The 7562-nt window shown below is 33.9% G+C and overlaps 1 non-coding gene across 1 annotated transcript; it reads right to left on the reverse strand.

The window, feature by feature from the left end:
* Nucleotides 1–1519: 1519 nt before the first annotated feature.
* TRNAY-GUA (transfer RNA tyrosine (anticodon GUA)) lies at nucleotides 1520–1610 on the reverse strand. Its single transcript is given in 2 exon segments — nucleotides 1520–1555; nucleotides 1574–1610. It is a non-coding gene; the product is annotated as a tRNA-Tyr (tRNA).
* Nucleotides 1611–7562: the final 5952 nt, after the last annotated feature.

Raw genomic sequence — 7562 nt, forward strand, 5'->3', positions numbered from 1 at the left:
CACATTTAGGTAATAAACTTAACTTTGGTTCGGTTTGACACTTGGGATAGAGATAATTAACTTTAAATGTTTACTTAGATTATAATTATACTGTAATCTTTAAGTTAAATAATAACAAAGGTAATTCTACTAATTAATTTATATTAATATATTATAATAATGTAAGGACAGATAATCAGTGGCTAAGTGGCTATCAGTCTTACCAGTTTTCTTATATAGGCTCTACATATCAGTTTGTAGTTATTTATAGGTAATTTAATTATTAGTGTTAGTAAAGTAGTGAGTAAGTAATTAGTTATTATTATCACAATCATGAATCACATACATTTATATCATCATATATCTAAGATACTGATACTTATTAATTTAATTAACTATTAACTAACTAGGTAGTTTCAGTTTCTCACTAATTTTCATTAAAAAATTGCCTAGCCTAGCCCACTAATCACTTATAGAATAAAAGTTAAAAACTCTTACTTAATAAAATTAGAGTAGAAGTTATAAAATATTAGTCTTGTCTTGAATAAAGTATTTTAAAGGATTAAATAAAATGAAATCAATCACTTCTGTTACTTATTTATTTATTTATTTATTTTTTTTACTTTTCTGGAAGTAGGATCTCAAGAAACAAATGGTATTGATGGTGTTGTGTCCCAACCTACTTCTTAATGAATTGTATATATATATCCCGCTGCAAAGAAGTCCCTTTCTGCCTCTACAGTAGTTAGTTTCAGGGTCATCAAATAAACATAAATCGTTCCGTCACGTGATTCATTGACGTCACAACTGACCGTAAATTAGAATTATGCACCAAGACTAGGAGAGGAGTTACTTATTTTATTTAGTGCGAAGACACTTTATTTAGCGAGAGCGGAAAGTCAACTGGCAATTAGATCAGCAGAAGTAAAAGGGCGGGAGGTGCGGTATAGAGAAGGGGTGCAGCACGTGCCACACTGAAAGACAATGTCACTCTTGCCGCCGAGCAATAGCGCACGTAGCAAAGCGGCAACGCCGACAACGTAGACTTTTGCGCCATTATTTAGAAAGTTAATTGAGTATTTGCGGATCCGCAGCGCTGGATCCAGCACCTGGTGCCGGATCCAGCAGGCCGAAGAATGCGCTGGATCCAGCTGGATTGCTGGATGAGGGATCCAGCAATTGCAATCCCTAATTATGTCCTTTGTTACAGAACAGCCGGGAAAGAAATACAGTTTTTACAAGCAATATCACCACAAAATGTCTGAGAACAGCATACACATGGAGAATTTAAATCCCTCTGAAACAGCAACATTCAGAAATACCTAAAAGTTATAGCTTTTGTAAACTATTCTCTCGGTAGCTACATCGTAAAAATCTGTGTACTTTTGTCAAATTTTAAATGTCATTTTCTAATTTTATAAAAATTAGAAGAGATTGTTAATACAGTAGTTTATATCTTTAAGGAGTTAAAATATTATATTTACAAGAGGCACTTCAAAATATATTTTAATTTTTTCCAAGAAAAAAGTAAAAATGTAACTCCGTCGAGGCGGATTTGAACCACCGACCTATGGATATCAGTAGTTAAATACCTCTACAGTCCACCGCTCTACCAGCTGAGCTATCGACGGAACAATTACGAAGTTTTCTTATTAACTAAATAAAGCATTAAATAGGTCACGCGTCACTACCAGAATGAAAATTTATCTGTTCACAATCAGAATTTAAACTAAACCTGCTCTAAATTATGTCAACAAACAATCTTGCCTTAGACTTGACACTGTATTTTTCTTCATTTATTTGTCTTTCTGCATTTAGCATCCCAACATAACGAATCAGTTTAGATGGATATATATTAATAAATTTAAATTAAACTAATAAAGCATTTAATTTATAGATTTCTTGGTTGTTCTCTTCATTTTCATTTGTATCCGGAATGATTCGTTAATCTGAGGCATGAGAAATATAATTTGTTTGTAATAGCACGCAAAAACGGACTTAAAAAAACCCAGCAACGAACTACGTAACTTTCCCGGTAATTGCAAGATTAATAATATAAAAGCCCATAGTGCCCACACGGCGGATAACGAAAAACACAATCATTTAATTATTTTCAAATAGAACTACAGTAGAGAGTCGTTAATCCGAATCAATTGGGGACTGGGGTTGTTCGGATTAGTGATTTGTTCGGATTACCGATTATGTACGAAAAAATATATTAACCTGTCTGATGTTCAAATTTTTCTCCGTTGCGTGTCGCTTTGTGTTGAATTTTTCTCCGTCGCGTGTCGCTTCGTGTTAAATTTTCGTCGATTTTAAGCCTAACGAAAATTTTTGTAATAATAATCGAGGCTATTGTATCGTTAAAAATTATTTCTTTATTTTGTACAAACAAAATAAATATATTGAAGAATATAAAAACATAAAAATTATACTTTAGAAGTAAATCTAGTATCAAAAACGTTCGATTCAGCACGACACAGTCCGACTGAAAATCGTTCGGATAACCGGCGATTCGGATTACCGGGGTTCGGATTAACGACTCTCTACTGTATTACAGTATTTAATGTCTACGCAAAATATGAGTGTAGTATAAATTGCACCCTATGGAATTTCGGGACTTTAAATTTAAATTTGAACTCAGGTGACCGAGACGAGTTCAACGATACCCTACTTTTAGACAGGAAACGAAAAATAAGAAAGTTATCATACTTTTTTCTGGCGATCGCGCGATGATCGGGAGTGGCGTCGCTCTCTCTGCTAAGCTTATCGCGTGTTTAACAGGCAGTCCGGCAAGTCGGCCATATATACCTTCAACAGAGGCAGATGTTGATCCATGAGCACACTGATCGTCTGCAGTTAGAGATAAGTCCTTTTCGCACACCCTGGCGCTCCTCGACCTCGGGGGCTACGGCCCCTCAGTCTCGCTATCGCTCGCGGTCGGCTAGTACTACGAGCCTACCGCGAGCGCTTTGCATTCTGCAAAGAAAAATGAGCCAATGTTGTCAAAACAGAACTCGCATTAATTAAGAAATATTCCTATTGTCTTAATTTTATCTAAATTGTAAGTAAGAAATATAGAAACCTTTTATGTTTAATGCAATATAGATTTATGATAAAAGATTGTAGAAAATGATCGTTTTAATTAAAATAAAAGTCACTATGATAAAATCCTTAAATATGGTAGTTTCAATCTTTCCAGAGATTTTTTTAGTGTTGGATAAATAATTTAAGAAATCGGTCCACACAAATTATTACAATTCTGTCGATTGCCTTAACACAAAACATTTGTGAAAATATGGCGGCGCGAGATATAATGTGTATGTAAACCATCGCTGGGAATAACAATTTAATGTATTTATTAATTTCCATTTTACTTTAACGATTCGATTGGATTTAAGTTTAAAGAAAATTAACAATAGAAAGAGTAAAAAGTACCTCCCAAAATAAATGGAAAGACCCCATTCGTCGCTTCTGCGACCAAAACCATCAATTGTTATCTAAATGGAGCTTTGTAGGAAAATCATTGCCACTAATTGCGATATTCGGCTGAACAATGTTCAAAAATACCTAAATTTAGAAAGTTGGTGGTCCGAACTTACCGATAAAGCTATTCAAAACTCAGAAAACGCTCGAAATGAACCAGTTTTAATTGGACGAAGAGAAAATTCACCACAATTATCGACCGCTGGCGACAAATTGTCGGAGTTTTATCGTTGCGTGGCCACGAAAATTAATGTAAAACGTTTGTTTTTTACCGAATTTTGTGATTTTTCACCTCCCTGTCGCCGAGAAGATGAATCATTCCTCGCATATACATTCGAGTTGAATTCAAAATCTAATATAGTGGGTGATCGGTTAACGAACATAATCCGTTCCAAGACTTTGTTCGCTATCCGATTTCTTCATTAACCGATCTGTTCGATCACCGATCATCCACTGTATTACGAAACGATGACGTCATTTATGTTTATATCAAAATATACTTGAAATTAACGTTGTATTACTGAACGCCGTTTAGTAAAATTGTTATAAAAAGTTTTAATTGGCAGAAATTTGAGTTCTTGATTCCGAGCAGCATTTTGAATAAAATTCATTTGTTTCCACGCAATTTTATTCTTATAAGCATAAAATTAAGCCGTAAAACTGAATTAGCTTAATGAGGAAACTTCCGTCAACTTTGACCTATCGTTTTGCCAGTATCTCACTGAGAGGCCGGATGGCCGAGCGGTCAAGCAGTCTTGGGCTCAGGGGGATTCGGGCTCGAATCCGAACAGGTCGAAAAATTCCCAGGAATTTTTCGGGGAGTGGTCCGTTCGGATATGTTGGGCCCCGTCCTTCACCACCCAGTCGCCCCATTGTGGGCTTGACCTAACCCATAATAGGTCTACTAAAAGAGACCCTCTTAGTGCCCTCGGAGCGGAAAGAGTTTTAAAAAAAAGTACCCCACTGAGAACCAGAAATTTGAGCTATTTAGACCCAGTACTCCCTATGCATTGGCGGGTAAAGAAAATACAGCATTTTTGGAGACTTTTGCACTTATACAAAATTTTGCACACTACCTAATAAAACAATTTTCCTTCGAATGAGACGAGATGTACGAAACAACTACAGTACGTAGGTGTTTGAAGAGCGGAGATTCCTGCCAGTGACTTTCTTACTTCCCGGGGAGTCATTACCGTGACTTCTGATATACATCAAATTTCATCTGTTATTATTAAATACGAAATATATCGTACTTAAGTTTGTAAAACGCGTCGTGAACAAAATGATGTAATCGAATATCAATTTCTCACCGAGATAATATATTATTTGAGAGTTATAGTACATTCAGGACCAACTAACAACAATTTATACACGAGTGTCTAATGTACAATAACATACTGTTTATATGGAACGGTGGCTACTTGTTATACTTTCGAGACCTAGTATAACGAGGTGACGGCCGGATGTTTGAGTGGTTAATTTGGCAAAATACGGACAAAAACTCTTTCCATTTTATCTTTCAAGCTGAAAATTTCCGAAATCTGTTTATACCGTAGACTATACTCAACAATTTCTTCTAAATGAATTCCAATTCAGCATCATTCCACCACTGCCAATCTTTTGAAAACTATATCAATAGCACTTCAGAATTTCGAAAAAAAAGCAACATTGTATAGATATTACCCGAGCGTTGGATTTTATAATTGCCAAACTCCTCTTCTCAACTCTTCGAGAATACTTGGAAATACGACCTGCACATCAATCCCGGCTTAATAATTACTGCCTTATATAATTAAACTTGTTTATTTTGAATGTCTTGATTTTTCTCCTGTCGCATTCGGCACTTGTAATTTCATAACCTAACGATATTAAATTGATCATCCACTATCCTAATGAGCTTCAGATCAGTTTACGTTAGAGTAAAGTGGCTAGAAAATATAGTGTCGAAAGCGCTATATCCCTCTATTATAACCGTTTGGTCCTGCGTCGAGGTTAGTGACGTCACAGAAAAGGTGGCGCTGATGTCAATCGTAGCGCTACTTTCGCTTTGTTTACATAGCATCCTTTCATACAACAACATTGAAAGCGATTAAATTTGTGTTTTTAAAGTAAATATATTCATAGGAAATGTTAATCAAATAATGGCTAAACAAGAACCAAACACCCGAAAATCAAAATCAGGTACGTGTTTTGTTCCATTGTGTAAAACAGGGTACCGATCCTGCAAAGAGAAAAAATCTCTTTTCTTGGCACCAAAAGACGACAATCGTCGAAAAGATTGGGAAAAATTAATCAGACGCAGTGACTTAACTTTGGAGCCCTGGCATAGGGTTTGTGAATTACACTTTGAGGAACATTTTATAATCAGAAATTGGAAACATATTGTGAATGGTGGAGAAGTTATTATCCCCCATGATGTTCCAATACTGTCTGTTGATGCAGTTCCTACTAAGTTTGAAGGTTACCCAAAGTACTATAGTAATGTTTCACTGCCAAGGAAAAGATCAAACAGAAATTTAAGTAATAATACAAACAAGAAGAAGAAGGTCAACCCTCCTCTTCTCTCTTCAGAGGAACTAGATATCCAGCCAGAATTATCCTCAGCATCTTCCTCATTTTCATCCCTTCAGCTTAAAGATTTTGAAAAATTAAAAGTGCCAGATTTCTGGATAAGGTGCCCTTTAAAAAATGAATCTAATTTAATTGTGTATGCAGAAAACAAGCTAAAGTTAGAAGATAATCATGCTAGTCTAAATGCACTAAAGTTAATAACTTTTGCCCAGTATGAAGATGTATTTTCATGCAAAGTATATATCAAGGGTGTTCAATTTGAAAATATTTCACCAATTTCTTCTTTGCAGCAATTGTTTTAACATATTGCTTGAGTCTGATGTTCCTAACTCTGAAAATGCACTAGCAGAATTTACAAGGAAATTTGATAAAGGTGGTCTATCATATCCCACCAAAGAACTGCAGGTCTTAATGATGAAACTAGAAGATAATTATACTTTTTCATTTAGTGTAAGAGAACTGCACAAGAATTTTGTACAAGATGTTTTGAATGATTTAATTTCAATGAAACGTATCAATTTAGTTGGCTGCAGTGAACACAGAGAAATTGTCACTAAATATATTGTAAAATTTTACTTACTTACTAGATTACATTTTCTCATAAAGGGTCTAAATAAATCTAAAGAATACAATAGAAAACAAAAATTCTACCTAAAACAGAGACGAATCACATAGCCTAATTCTGCAGTTGCAGTATGATAGCTAACAATAAATGATTTCATCCAAGTTTCTGACCTAATTTTAATTTCACTGACTTGTGTGTATTTTTAATTTATAGATTTTACTCCACTGTAATTTTTAATTCCTTTCTTTTTCTTGAAAAGGGTGAGAAATCTACATGCCTATTAATCTGTAAATTTTTTAAGAGAAATTTTTCAAGTTTTTATTCAATGTATGAGTAGTAACATGAATTTTGTACCATTTTGAGAAACAGCTGCACATTAATAAGTTTAGTTTATATGTGTGGATACTTGGCAGTAGGCTAATAATTGTTTATTTGTTACATACTTAATTTTGTAATTTTATATTGGAACAATAAAGTAACATTCTGCCTTTATATTTTATATACTGTGTAGAATTTAATTGTAATTTTAATATTGCTTTATACTGTCACATAATACTGTATGAACAGTATACAGTATTATGTAACTGATAGAATAGAACTTATTAGGCAAATGCTAAGCCCTCACAGTGGAACACGTTCACAAAGCCATATAAAAGTTACATTTTATTATTAAAAGTAGGATAAATTCTATATTTTTTAGTAAATATAAATAAACCTTGTTGGTAATAACAAGAGTAGAATACTCTTGTACTCTAAATAATACTTGTTTGTACAGTACTCAACAGTTGTAATGTAAAAATAGACAATTCAGTATAGGCTATTTGATTTAAAAAGTATCTTAATTAGCATTAATAAAATCTAATTCCTTTATGTATAAATGTTAATAAAATGATACTATATAATAATTGATTGCTTGTGATATGATTTATTATCGATCTAAATTCTTTTACTACTAAAAATC

The sequence above is a fragment of the Centruroides vittatus genome, unplaced genomic scaffold, assembly GCF_030686945.1.
Source record: "Centruroides vittatus isolate TY-2023 unplaced genomic scaffold, ASM3068694v2 contig_425, whole genome shotgun sequence".
NCBI lineage: Eukaryota > Metazoa > Arthropoda > Arachnida > Scorpiones > Buthidae > Centruroides > Centruroides vittatus.